General features: G+C 45.7%; 1 protein-coding gene across 2 annotated transcripts in view; it reads right to left on the bottom strand.

Moving 5' to 3' along the window:
* Nucleotides 1-13,979, bottom strand: part of BAHD1 (bromo adjacent homology domain containing 1) — an 87,445-nt gene extending 73,466 nt beyond the window's left edge. Inside the window, exons 1-2 of one of the 2 annotated variants that reach the window (XM_075927097.2) lie at nt 13,844-13,979; nt 2,153-2,217 (exon numbers count right to left, since the gene is read on the bottom strand). The gene's annotated coding sequence lies outside the window, so the exon portion shown is untranslated. Of the gene's footprint in view, nt 1-801; nt 1,355-2,152; nt 2,218-13,843 lie in introns of those variants that run through there. The other variant, XM_075927096.2, reaches the window with a different exon arrangement.
* Between the last annotated feature and the right edge of the window lie 322 nt (nt 13,980-14,301).

Raw genomic sequence — 14,301 nt, 5'->3', positions numbered from 1 at the left:
AGCCCGGTCACCGATATGATATGGCTCCGACGATACCAAGGAGTCATAACCACAGCTCAACCCACCTGCCACAAAGGCCATTTCCTCTGCTTTCTGGGGAGGGGGAAGCGGCTCAGACAGCAGGGTGATGGGCGGGGTAAAATGGGAACACCCCACTGTGTCCTTCAGCTCGCCCAAGCGCCAGCCTGGAGCAGGATGCGCCTTGCGGTCACATCGCCCCCCATCTACCAGCCTAAGGGCTACAGACCCACCCGCCCCCGCTTCGCTAGCTCTGGAGAGCACTGCGAGGCAGATCGTAACAGTGGCTGAGCTCTGAGAGGCCGACGCAGCCAGATCCCCGACCCCAGGCACACGCGCGAAGGGGAGTGGGGCCCAAGCGGGGATCGCAGGGCGAGGGAGAAGAGATTCCGCCGCCCCAGCCCCACAGTATCTGTCACCTCACGCCGCCGAGTATGGGCCGCCCGCCTGCCTGCTCACCTCGGGCAGGGGACTCCCCCGGGAGAGGGGGGGGGTCGGATACCCGCCGAAGTAAACCAGCCCCCGCCTTCCCTCAGCCGGATCCGGGCGGAAAGTTCCTCGTCTTCCCGACCTGACGCGGCGCCCTGGGCAGGGGCGTCCCGCAGGAACCGCCTCGGCGGGGGCGGCGGGAGCTGCATCCCCTCCCCGCGGCAGCACCTGTTCCCATCACCCCGCTCCGCAATGGAAGTTACCCGGGGAGACAGAGCCAGCCGTGCGCCACAGCCTCCGCCGTGCGGGATCCCGGGGCGGGCGGAGCCCCGAGCACCATCGCGTGGGACTCACCGCGGCGCTCTCCCGCGCTGCTCCGTGGCCGGCCCGGCCCGTCGGGGCCCAGGGCAGCCGGAGGCCCCGGCCGGGATGGAATCCAGCAGCTGGACCCCCCCCGGGGCGCCCGAGTCCCGGGCTCCACGCTGCTGCGTCAGCGCCTCCGCCGCCGCCTCCCCCTCCTCCGGAGCCTCCTGGCTGCGGGATGGGGATGGGGGCGCCCCCTCGGGGCGCTGCGATCAGGCTCCGCCCGCCCGCCGCGGCCGCCCCGCGCACACAGGCCGGGAGCAGGCGGCCGCTACGGCTGGGACAAGAGGCTCCTCCGCCGCTGCCGCTCGGCTCTAACTCCCCGAAAGCAGCAAGCCCCTCCGTCCTCCTTCCTGCTTCCTCGTCCGCAGCCAATCAGCGCCCTGCCCACCAGGCCGCTTCTCTACAGCGCCAATCACACGGGCCCCAGCCAGCCAATCCCCGCTCCGGCCACCCGCCCCAGCCGGGCCAAGCGCCCCCCCCACCACAACCGGGTCCCAGCGCAGGAGGCTCCCAGCAGCCACGGCATGGCCACCACCGCCCCAGCGTGGGGGAGGGGCCAGCCACACGCGAGCCTCAGCATCCCCTGCGGAGCAGCGCTGGGCGAGCCCCTGACCCAGCCCACCTGCCAGCGTCGTAGGATCCCTTCCTCATCCCACACCCCACTGCACCCCCATCCCTGCCTGTATCCCCCTAGAGCCTCTTCCCGGCCCCTCAAGAAGCCCCCGCCTCGCCCCCGTTTCCATCCCAACCAGCCTACACGCGCCCTACATCCTGTCCCACCCCATTCACATTCTGCTGCCCTCTCTTCCCATCCCAAACAGTCTCCCCCCAGACACCTACCTCTCCCCAACCCACAGAATCCATTAACGAGACTCTCATGCCCGACCCACTGAAGACCATCGCCAGCCTGCCACCCACTCTCCCCCCCCCCCCGCCCTTGTGACTCTACACATCACTGAGCTTCCAGAGCCAGTCTCCCACCGTCCAGAACTTCCCTTGCTCTCTGCTGCACTCACCCTCATTCCCTCCCCATCCCAGGGCATGTATAACCAGGTCACTGACATTCCATGGAACCTTCACTTGTGCCTACTCCCCCTGCACAACTGCCATATTCAGGTCACTGACTCAACTTGTCAGTCAAGCTCTAGTACTTCCTCCCCATCCAGATGAGTCCTCTGCTGCACTCTGCAAAGAGAACTGCAAAGGCAGTTGATGATCTAGAATATAGTCTATGTCTTAAACTAATCCTACCTCTCTCACCTGGATCTAACAGAACTAATACAGCAATTGCTAGTAAATGAGACAGACCTGAAATAGAGGAAATCACAGCAACACTTACACCTTAAATCGGGTTCCCAAAAGGTGGCATGTGATCCGGTTGCATGCTGGCTTCTTTCCCACCTGCTAAAGAGAATTAAAAAGTAAAGATACACGAAACACCTTTCTCTTTAAACAACTGAAGTCACTTGGATGTTGTGTGATTGTAAATGAGAGGAAAGACAATCTGTGCCAATATTCATGGGAGGACAAGCAGTACACACAACAGTCTTTGTATTAAGTATGTCCTATACTATGAAAAAATGGAAACCTTTGGGTTAAATCAATACCTGTTGACCACATATTTATCTATTTATTCTATTAAACTAACCTCCCTCCAATGATTACTGCAATTCATAAACAGGCATAATATTAAATGCAATAATTATTAGTGCACAGAAATCAAGCATTCACATATAAAGAAAATAACCAACATTAAGACTCCTAACACTGTCATATCCTGTAAAATATATGATTATAGGTTACACAGTAATATGATAAGGTTTGCAATTCAGAAGGGAAATTACAGTAGAAAATACAATATCTGAATAATCTGCCTAAATTAACATTGTAGTAAAACCTTAACTTTTTGATTTTGTGACTTTAACATCACATCAATGCTAATTTTTGTGATTGATTCTCTATCCCAACTGCTGACAAAATTCACAGTGCACTTTTACCCAACACCTTAAAGTGAGGTGTCTGTAACTAATGAATTCTTTAATCATGATGTCCTTAATTGATGGCCTCTCCTACACACCAGCATCCTAACTAATACATCCTCCCCAAATATAACTAAATATTCAAATATGTACGTTAATCAACTGAACAGAGGAAAAATACACTTTCCTTTAACTGAAAAAGATGGAACAATTGTGTTAGAAACTCTCAAAATTCATTTTTCAGCCGAGACCAATCTTTGAAAAAATTGAGCCATAAAGAGAAAAGAAAAGTTAGTTCAGGAAATGTATAAAACAATTGGAAAAGCAGCAGTAGCATAGAAACTGGAATTTACCCATAAATGGAGCTACTAGCAACTCCTGTACAGATAAATAGCAATGTAACACCTTAACCAGTATTTACATTGCAGTGTCTTCAATATAATCACGATTCTTCACAGCTTTCCCCATTTACATTGTTTCCCCTCTCCACTGAAGGTATAGATCAGATTACTTTTCTCCTGGTACATAGCGTGGCAGAACAAATGAAGATTATGCTGCTGCCTATACAGATATTTGTAAACTCAGTTGTGCAAGCATGAACATCTGAGGATAGGAATGGACTCCTGGATGCTGTGGAGAAATATGAAGACAGGAAGTGTTATAGAAAACCATTCTCTGCTGTCCTATAGCCATCTCTAGGAACCCATTTTCTGGTTCCTCAGTTACCAATATACTAGCAGTATATAACACTGTCATTATAGCACATATAAAGGCATAAACTCCCTCTTTGAGAATTAGATGGCAGGTGATTGTGACCTCTCAGAAATGAAAGCACAATGAAAAATTCTCCCTTATTGGTTTATTGGCACAAACTCCTTTTGTAAATAGTATTGTAATTCAGTATCAGCAAATTTCCTATTCTTTCAGGGGGAAGACAGTTTTAAATATTATCTAGGAGGGACCAACTGCCACAGAACCTCCCACCCCAATATTCCATACATCCTCCCTCTGAAGGATCATATCAATAGTAAAGGGAAGGGTGTCACCCCCATATGTGAATTGTGACATAAGGGGCAGTTTCTCTCCTCTTCCAGCCATGGAGACAGTAAACACATCAGTTAAGAGTCTGTTTTATACACGTTTTAGTGGAAGTATTGCTGTCACTAAGGGCTTGCTTTTGTAATTACCTACAGCTATTCCACAATAGGATGATCCTACCTCACAAATCCCTTTTGGTTTTTAAAGGAGAAAAATATATATTTTTAAAACTTTCTTTGTTATTACCAAACTCAGCACTCACCCTACGGTGGGGCACCAGGGACAAAGGGCTTTCTAGGACCAGCTCATGGAGCCAGCCCTGGGACTGGCCATCCATTGCGAGCAGAATGCTTGTTCAAAGCAGTGGTACTTAGTTGCAGTATCCAGCCTGGGTGGGCTACAAGAAGGAAATTATGCCCCCCCCAAAAATTATGCCCCTCTGGAGCCAGTACCAGGGCCTTAACACAGATAGTCAAGTTTCTACATGTCTTTTCCCATTCGTGGCCACTCTAAACACAGAGGGTAGGATTTCCCAACAAGGAGACAACGGTGATGGGGAGCTCCCTACTGAGGAGCTGTAGTCAGAGCCACATAACCTGTGATTTACCAACTGGAAGTTATGACAAGCAAGGTCCATTTTCTCAAAAATAAAATCTGTGACTTTCACTGAAATTAGGGAAGGAAATATATGCTCCCTGATTTCCACTAACTCCCACATCTTGAAACTTATCCATCAGCTTTAACATGTTTGCCATTCATTTAACTCCCACTACAGTAGTCTGCAGTTCAGGAGGACTTTGGGAAGCAAGCACATGCCACATGGGATAATCCAATCACAGTGTGAGTGTATGTCTAAACAGACAGCATACACCAATGAACACACAGTCAACTAAGCCTTAAAAAACTAGGTTAAAATAACATTTACAGATCTGGTTGGAATTTAGCAAAACCCAAGTAAATTTAAAAGGCTGAAATACTCTCTTCTCATTAGACCTGAGTACTGTGTAACCCATAATGGCTGATCATTCATACAGTGTTTTGAAATCCTTGCTGTGCTTGAGTTAAATGGGCTGAGAGGTAAAGAGAACATTTCAAACAATTGGTGATCTGTTTTCTGAACTCATTCCTAAGGCAGTTTGTGTAGATATAAAATTCTTTTAAGACACAGCTTTGGAACCTTCTGTTTATTCACCTACCTGCCACTTCCATGAAAGAGCACAATTTCTCTCAGCAACCAGGATTTGTAAGCTACTGATAAATTCTCTACATGATGGTAAAATAATTGTATGAGTCTACCATACAGTTGAAAGCAATGATTTCACACAGTACCACATACAATGGATTAGAGTAGGGTTCCAATATAATTTTCAAGGTTAGCCATCTCCGGAGCAAGTGGTCAGCCAATACTAGAGGCTACTCTTCTGAACAGTGACTCAGCCACTTGGACCTAGCATACTAACAAACTACCATGAAAACTAACCAACATGCTTTTGGACTGAGGTCTGATAACTGGGGATATGAGGCCTGACTGAAGTTTAATTTGAAACGTGGCCTCTCCAAGCAAATAAATGTACACTGCCTGTAACCATGGTACAAAAGCTAGAGGTGAGGCTGTCTGAAAAATTTGCTATTATCTTTGATAAATCTTTTTCAGTTGTTGAGAGCCACAGGGGATGAGCAGTAGCAATTGGCCTTCATCTAATAACCTAGCCATCTTTGTAAGATCCTCGTGTTTTGAGATTCTCAGAAGACAGGATCTGTAGAAAAGCACAGTGTTAATACTAAGGGCATGTCTTCCCTACTCGCTGGATCAATCACTGAGCACTCTCCCGTCTACTCCAGTACTCCATTAAAATTAGAATAGTAAGGAGAGTCAACAGAAGAACGTCAGCTATTGACTTACCACAGGGAAGATGCTGTGTTAAGTAGATCTAAGTACGTCAACTTCAGCTGTGTTACTCACGTAGCTGAAGTTGTGAAACAGATTGACAGCCGGCTGTAATGAAACTAGTTGAGTTTTCTACTCCTTTAAAGGTAGCATTAAAATAGAAAACAATTCACAGAAGCATATGGGAGATGATAGTGCAGCCTATGAGTACTTAAAGTATATGCATACTATTTACTCAGCAGACCGCAATCATTGTAAAGGAATACTTATGTAGATCTGTAAGCTTACTGGAGAGTTGATTTCCAATGTGAGAGCATGCAATAGCTCCTCAATCGGATCAGACTTTTCAGAGTCACTACCGTTTTCAGACTTGCTTCCTTTATGCTTAGCAACTTTATTGCACTTCTGCATTTAAAGAAAGATTGGTGCAGAGAGCGGGGAAGAGGTACTATTAAAAACCATTTCCATTATATCTTTATTTCACTACTTCCCTCAAGAGTCCTGTATCAAAGCAACATACCCTCAGGGCATTCAGTTACCTTCAAAAAACCCATCAATGCTGTCGGCTAAAGGGAGTCACCCAAAGGTAAAGGGTTTTACCTGTCCCTGGGGACTTAGTGCTGCCTATGCAATGCTCCCAACCTGAAGAGTGAGGGAGTCAATCTTTCAGGCTATGTCTACACTGGCCCCATAAAACGGAATAGTCATGCAAAGCAGGTAAGTCAGAATAGGGAAATCCGCGGGGGATTTAAATATCCCTCGCGGATTTAAATAAACATGTCCGCCGCTTTTTTCCGGCTTGGCGAAAAGCCGGAAAAAAGCGTCTAGACTGGCGCGATCCTCCGGAATAAAGCCCTTTTCCAGAGGATCTCTTATTCCTACTTTCCGGAGGATCGCACCAGTCTAGACGCTTTTTTCCGGCTTTTCGCCAAGCCGGAAAAAAAGCGGCGGACATGTTTATTTAAATCCGCGGGGGATATTTAAATCCCCCGCGGATTTCCCTATTCTGACTTACCTGCTTTGCATGACTATTCCGTTTTATGGGGTCAGTGTAGATGTAGCCTCAGAGTCAGCAGTATATTTTACCACTGGACTACCAAGCTGTCCTATACATTTTTAAAACAGGCTCTCTTTCCATAAACAGCATATTAACTAAGGTACTGGTCAAAGGCAGAGCAAAGAATCTAACAGTGATCTCACTTTACTCTCCAGAATCACTGTAACAGCTTTGCAAGCTATACCACTGTGATTTCAGCAGCTAGGGAAAGTCACATCTGGTCAATACTTGGATTGAAAACTGTTGGATTTGGAGATGATCTGAAATAATTTCTTACTATGAATACTGTCTGTTGACCTCATTACTGGGATGTACACTGTGTGAATATATTGGTTTATTTTGATCGGGGGCTGTAAGGGGGGAAAAAAGCAGGTAGAAAAGAGAATGGGGCAAATCAGACCATTTCTCAACAAATACTCGAGGGTTAAGAGACATTACCAATTCCAGGAAAAGGTGTGTGCATACCACAGATCAAAAGGACCACACCAAGCTAGAAAGACTCTCTCAAGAGAGGAGGGAGCTTTTTGCAGTAATCAGGATGAGACACAGGCAGCTAGGGTTGCCAGATGGTTTCAACAAAAATACTGGACACAGTTGACATTACATGACAATCTATATTACATCTTATTTAGAAAATACCGGACATTTATATTTTCTCAATTTGTTTCCCCAAACAGAAAGCTCAAATACTAGACTGTCTGGTTCAAAATCAGACACCTGGCAACCCTACAGGCAGCCAATAGGAGCTCTGAATACATTAGCCCTGCTTAGCTTGCCACCAGGTGAGGACAAACCTTTAGGTAAAAAAAGATATGCACAAAGACTGCTTTAAAATCCCTTCTCTCTGAAGCTTTGTTCCTACTCTAAAAACAATCAATGCTTTGGCTTTAGAAAGGCTGTTTGGCCGCTATATTCACCACTGGCCACAGGAGTAAAGGGAAGACCCTACTGGTGCCAGATACTAGTCAGATCTACAGGGTAAACATGGTCAATACAGAGTGCTGTGGCCCTGGGTCCAAATCAAAACATGTAAATTGTAGAATGCCATCTCAGGAGAGATAAAGGCAGGAGGCATGTTGACTGTGAGGGTGCTCTCTGGGGCTAGGACTACACTGCATTCTAAACTTGAAATAAGATACACAATTTGCACTACGCAAATTGCGTACTTATTTCGAAATAAAGTGTTATTTCGAGTCATCCATTAAGCACTGTGGAATTAGGGTTACCGGAATGCTGAAGTAGCGCGCCCATTATTTTGAAAAATATTTTGAAACAACAGGTGGCTTGTGAAGACGTGGGGGAGCTATTTCAGGATACCTCTGGTATCCCGAAATAGCACTGCAGTGTAGCCATACCCTGGGAGACCAGGCAGGAAACAGAGACTCAGCTAACCCTGTAGCCATGACAGAAACTTCCAAGGAAACAGGTGCTTGCAGGAAATGGTGCTTATGATTCAGTAGATGGCACTCTTCCCTTTGAGTCAGTATTGAACCAATACCCCAACATGATGTTAGGGGTCACTGTGCTAATGGACAGATCATCGTTCAAAAGGAGACAGAGAACCAAGTTCCTGACTGCTTTTGGTTAGGCAAGATCAGACACAAAGAATGGGTGTGAACATGGGTGCCTTGGTCAGATTTTAAGGTGGATAATTATAGAGAAGTTTAAGAAAATTAAATTAGAGAGAAATTTAAGAAGAACTGGAGAAGTTATTCATCAGTACCTAACACCCTTCTTCCCATCAACACATTACACACACATGCTTGTGGATACACAGTAGCAAAAGACGCACACATATGCACACTCACATACTACATGTACACAGTAGCTGCCATGCATTTTACCCCAGGCGTGGTTGCCTTTCAATGAGGAATGGGCTATCTGGATTTGGACTACACAAAGCATGCCAAGATCCCTCTCTCACTAACAATTTCATGCTGCAATCACTTTGACGACACCCTCTTGGGCAATAGTTTCTGTGAAACAAAGGTGCATCAGTAAATTAATCTCACCTCCCACACAGTGACATAGTAAGTTTAGGAACGAAGGAGGCCAAGGGACATGAATTAAAGAGTCAGAGTTCCTAAGAGTTGCTTTATTAATCTACATCTAGGCAAATCTGGAATTACTATAGCTAAATTATCTCTATCCCTTAATAACTGATCAGTAATTGTTAATCAGAAGTGTTTCCAGTTATACTAGTAAACCAAACTATTTCCATAACAAATAAGTACATTTAATGAAACAAGTATCTAACAAACAGCAATACATGCACTATTCAGCATTTAGAGAGCACATTCTTCAATCTATTTGTCCATAAGAGAATCTTGTCAATGTTTATGCTATTCCCTGTATACAATTAAGTGTCAGCTCTTCATTCAAGGCGCAGGCAGGTAACTTAACTTCTTTCAGCGATGCAAGCTGTCAGAACAGTAGGAGACCAGGCCTATATGGTTATATATACACATACACACCGATATCTGATGGAGAAGTACAAAAACTAGAATTGCCCTAGAAAGCAGACTTAGCCTTTACATTACCAGAGTTCTTTCTCTGAAACTCTTTATAAAGCCACTTTCTCTTTTGGGACATTAACGCTTTTGACATATCCTCATTTCTTGTCCCTTCTACAGTCATCAATTACTCTCTGAAATGGTGAAAAAATAACAATCACTGTTTACAATACAAGGTAGCTGCGTATCTACTACTCCCTTGCCACCATCACGGGAACCCCACAAAAGTGGATGTTTTCCCATTATCCATGAAGAATGAGCTGTCAATGCCTGTCACAGAACATTCCTATTCCAACTTTCTGACCTGTCTCCTGTAAAGCGGACAACATCTAAAACATTCTGCTTGTTGTCTGAATAGCAGCAGAGGGGAATAAATATCCCTGTGTTTGTTGACTCACCATTTGAAATGTGCTGGTATAGGCAGTGGCAGTATTTACTGACCTGCTGTCACAGTCACCTCCATAGACAGCGAAAGCCTGGTTGTAATTTTGTGTAACCTTCCAGTAGCAGGACAGATCTCAGGGAGCTATAGCATGATCCAGGAAGTGACAGAGGCTGAAAACTGGATTCTCCACAGCCATGCCTCTTATGCAGTTATTTACGCCAGTACAAAAAGGACAGATACCACTGAGGAGGGAGGGAGACTGGAATGGGGCAGCAAAAGGAAAGAGAGACAGTTGGGAAAAAGACACACTGATGAAGAAAGAAAATAGTATGACAAAGGAAGAGAATGACTTTGGAAAAGAGGGAGAGAGAGAGAGTGAGAGAGAAAGAGAGAGAGAGAGAGAAGAGAGTTATGTTTCTTTATTCCCAATTAGCCCAAACAAACATTTAGTTATTGACATTAATTGGATAAAAAGAAACAGACAATGAGAATATAACAAATGGATCAACTAAATGCAGCCATAGAGTCCTTAGATGTTCCATTCTTTACATCCCCAGGCTCAATCTCCAACCTAAATAGACAAGGTTTTTAAACATCACGGTATGTTCCAGATCTTAAAAGATGCAAACACCAGAGAGTTTCTTAAAGCTACAAACACTACTTCAGTGAAGAAGACACAGGCTCCCTCTGTACCTCCCATTCCAGTCTATTCCTGGGATTCCAGCAATCACACACCCCTCCCTCATTCCAGGGGCTTGGTGTATCGGCCATCCCTCCCTCCCTCCCTCATACCATTTTTCTCCTTTCCCCATTATGCTAATGGTAGGGCTCCAGGTGTGCCCCCACTCCCCCCCAGTTCACTATTTCCTTAACCCATCTCTTCTAACATCTCTCCAGGACCCTGTTTCTTCCCTGCCCTGCTTTTTTCTCCCGGTCTCCATTCTAGGCCCTAGCTTCTAGGCCCATTTATTCAGTCTCCCATCCACTGGGGCTCTGCTTCCTTGTCATCACCACCACCATTCTGCCCCACCCTCCATTCCCTTTAGGTCTCTCCTTTGCCCTTCCCACCCACTCCCTCACCAACCCTTCTTCTCCTCCCCCAGACCAGATCGCTTCTCTCCCAGCCTCTGCTTCTCTATCACCACTGGCCCCCACCCTCTCTAGGTCCCTACTTTCCCCCCTCCCCACTTCCAAGAGCCCATCCATCTGGTCCCTGGTATGTCTCCCAACCATGGCTATTTTCCCCACCCCCTAGCCACTCTTCTCCCATCCCTCCAAGTCTCTTCTTTCCCTTCTACATCCCCTCCCTGTAAGATGGTCTTATTTTCTGTTAGAGTCCAGACAACATTGTGCTCCCCAGTAAATTAAGGTGCCACCTATGATATGTGCAGGCATCAGAATCTTCTGCCTGAAGCACCAGGCAGTTTGGGGGCCTGACCTTCTGAATCAGGCACTTCTCGTGATTTTGGTGCAAATTTGAACACTGGGTTTGTACCTACTGATGCCTTAGAACATTCCCAAGAAGGCATTACAAAGTTACCATCTTACAGACAACTAGACTTACTTGGCCAAAACCGTGGGCTTACATATGCAGACCCTATGACTCTAAAGAAGATTATAACATTGTCCCTCTTCCTGTGCTATTTATTAATAATAGAAAATGAGGGTTTGAAGAGACATCAGGAGGCCCGACACCCTACTTAAATAAGGACAAATCCCAACTAAATCATTCCAGCCAGGGCTTTGTCAAGCCTGGCCATAAAAACTTCTAAGGATGGAGATTCCACCACCTCTAGTGTATTCCAGTGCTTCACCACTCTCCTAGTGAAATAGTTTTTCCAAATATCAACCTGAACCTCCCCATTACAACCTAAGAGCACTGTTTCTTGTTCTGTCCTCTGCCACTACTGAGAACAGCCTCTCTCTATCTTCTTTGAAACCCCCTTTTAGGTAGCTGAAGGCTACTATCAAATCCCTCCTCACTCTTCTCTTCTGTAGACTAAATAAAGCTTAGTTCCCTCTGCTTTTCCTCATAAGTTACACACTCCAGCCCCCTAACAATTTTCATTGCCCTCTGCTGGACTCTCCAGTTTGTCCTCATCCTTTCTGTAGTGGGGTCCCCAAAACTGGATGCAATACTCCACATGTGGACTCACCAATGCCAAATGGACAGGAATAATCACTTCCCTCAATCTGCTGGCAGTGTTCCTACTAATGCAGCCCAATATGCCATTAACCTTCTTGGCAACAAGGGCACACTGGTGACTCATATCTTGCTTCTCTTCCACTCTAATTCCCAGGTTTTTTTCTGCAGAACTGCAGCTTAACCAGTCGGCTCCCAGCCTATAGCAATTCATTGGATTCTTCTGTCCTAAGTGCAAGACTCTGCACTTGTCCTAGGGGAACCTCAGATTTCTTTTGGTCCAATCCTCCAATCTGTCTAGGTCATTCTGGACTCTCTCTCTACTCTCCAGCATATCTACCTCTCCCCCAGCTTAGTGTCATCTGCAAACTTGCTGAGAAAGCAACAGATCCCACCATTCAGATCATTAATGAAGATGCTGAACAAAGTCGGCCCCAGGACCAACACGCAGCTTGATACCAGCTGCCAACTATACAGAGCCATTGATCACTACCCATTGAACCTGACGATCTCGCCAGCTTTCTATCCACCTTACAGTCCATTCAGCCAAACCATACTTCCTTAACTTACTGGTAAGAATACAGTGGAGGACCTTATCAAAAGCTTCACTTAAGTCAATGTATATCACATCCACCACTTTTCCAATATCCACAGAGCCAGTTATCTCATCACAGAAGGCAACTAGGTTGGTCAGGCATGACTTGACCTCAGCAAATCCTCGTTGACTGTTCCTGATCACCTCTTTCTCCTCAAAGTGTCTTACCACAGTGCTTTTGGAGAGTAGGCTGTATCCCAACAAGATTTCTCCCTCACATCCCACTAATTTCTGGGATAACAAAAAACTTAAGGTGATCCCTTCTGATAACAGTATTTGAAATTATACTATTGCCAGACGTACATGTCAATGCATCAATTTGCTGTATTAAAGGGATTGTTCTTTATTTTATAGCTTCAATGATCTCCCTCAGAAAAGTCACAGAGATAATTCCATTGCCATCTACCGATGTGTTACTTAAATATTCACAAAATCCCATGTCTTCATTTAACCTGGATTTTTGCACAGACTTGCAGTTTTTAAAAATCAACCTGTCCATGCTAAGCCCAAAGAATCTGGCAGCATATCACTCATTCCTTTATAAGATTGTGTGTGTGTGTGTGGAGGGGGAGGTCAAATAACACTGCATATGGGAGAGAACTAGATCCTTCCGCAAATATCATAAAATCCAAACTAGAAACTCCATGTTTTCTACAGGTTAGGGCAGGAGGAGTGTAACTGAAAGGAGGCAGCAGTCAGTCAAGTTAGGAACCATACCATAAAATATAAAAGCTACATTCTCAATAGACCTCTGTTTGGAAACTATAGAAAAACAGTGGCATATTCCCACCTGTGTGGAGGGCTATAGAGTCCTATTCATTATAGACTGAGATGTAAGTAACTATCAGTACCTTAGAAGAACAATTTCATACACTGCTAGATGTTTAAATATACTGTGCACAGATTAATTTGACAGAAGGCTTTCAGTTTCATTTACTGAAAACAACAACCAACCCCACTACCTCCTCCCCAGCACATACAAAGAAATTACTAGCTTTCCCAGCCTGAACTGAGGTGCTTTCAAATTAGACCTCTCCATACCTGGTGAGGGACTGTAACAATTATACACTTGCTTTAAGCCCCTTTTTTCCCCTATAGACACTCCCCTGCACTTCCTAAAACTAAAAATGCAAAACAGTTGCTCAGTCAGGTTTTCATACCAAGTCCAATTTACCCAGAACCTCCCCCTCATAAATTCCTCCCTCCACACAGAGATATGTTTAAATGACCAGACTCCAACCCAGTTTACAGACAACTAGCCAAAACAGCTGAGTCAACGCTACCCCACCTGATGCAGAGCAGCCTCAGCATAAAAGGTGCTCACATGGCATGGTCTACTGCTTAAAGAGACAGTTAAATTTCTTTTTCATGGAGGAAGACAGAGTAAATACTCTAAGCCAAATTAATTTCTGATGAAACTCTACTTACTTACTTGGAATTATATTACATGGAGGAAGATCTCAGAGGGGTAGCTATGTTAGTCTGTATCTGCAAAATCAGCAAGGAGTTCTGCATTCCTAGGGTTGCCAGGTGTCCGATATTTTACGGGACAGTCCAGTATTTGCGCTCTCTATCTGGTAAAAATAAAAATCAGAAAATACCAGACACATGCAATGTCCGGTATTTTCTGATTTTTCTGGCTGCGCACCAGACGGAAACCTGGCATGGGCGGGAGGAGCAGCTGGAAGGCGGGGCCACAATCGGCGCTAGGAGCCTGTGATTGCGCAGAAGTGTGGCGGGGGCGGGGAGAGTGGCTGGGACTCCCAGCCACTCCCTCTGCCCCCTCCAGGCTTCTGCGCAATCAAAGGCTCCCAGAGGCGACTGTGGCCCCGCCTTCCACCCGAGAGTCCCTGCTGGGAGGCAGGACCACAATTGCTGTTCTGGGCTCAT

The sequence above is a fragment of the Pelodiscus sinensis genome, chromosome 5 (assembly GCF_052426305.1).
Source record: "Pelodiscus sinensis isolate ZL-2025 chromosome 5, ASM5242630v1, whole genome shotgun sequence".
In the NCBI taxonomy this organism is placed as follows: domain Eukaryota; kingdom Metazoa; phylum Chordata; order Testudines; family Trionychidae; genus Pelodiscus; species Pelodiscus sinensis.
Note: the sequence above shows the minus strand (reverse complement) of the source record. Positions and strands in the feature narration are given on the sequence as shown.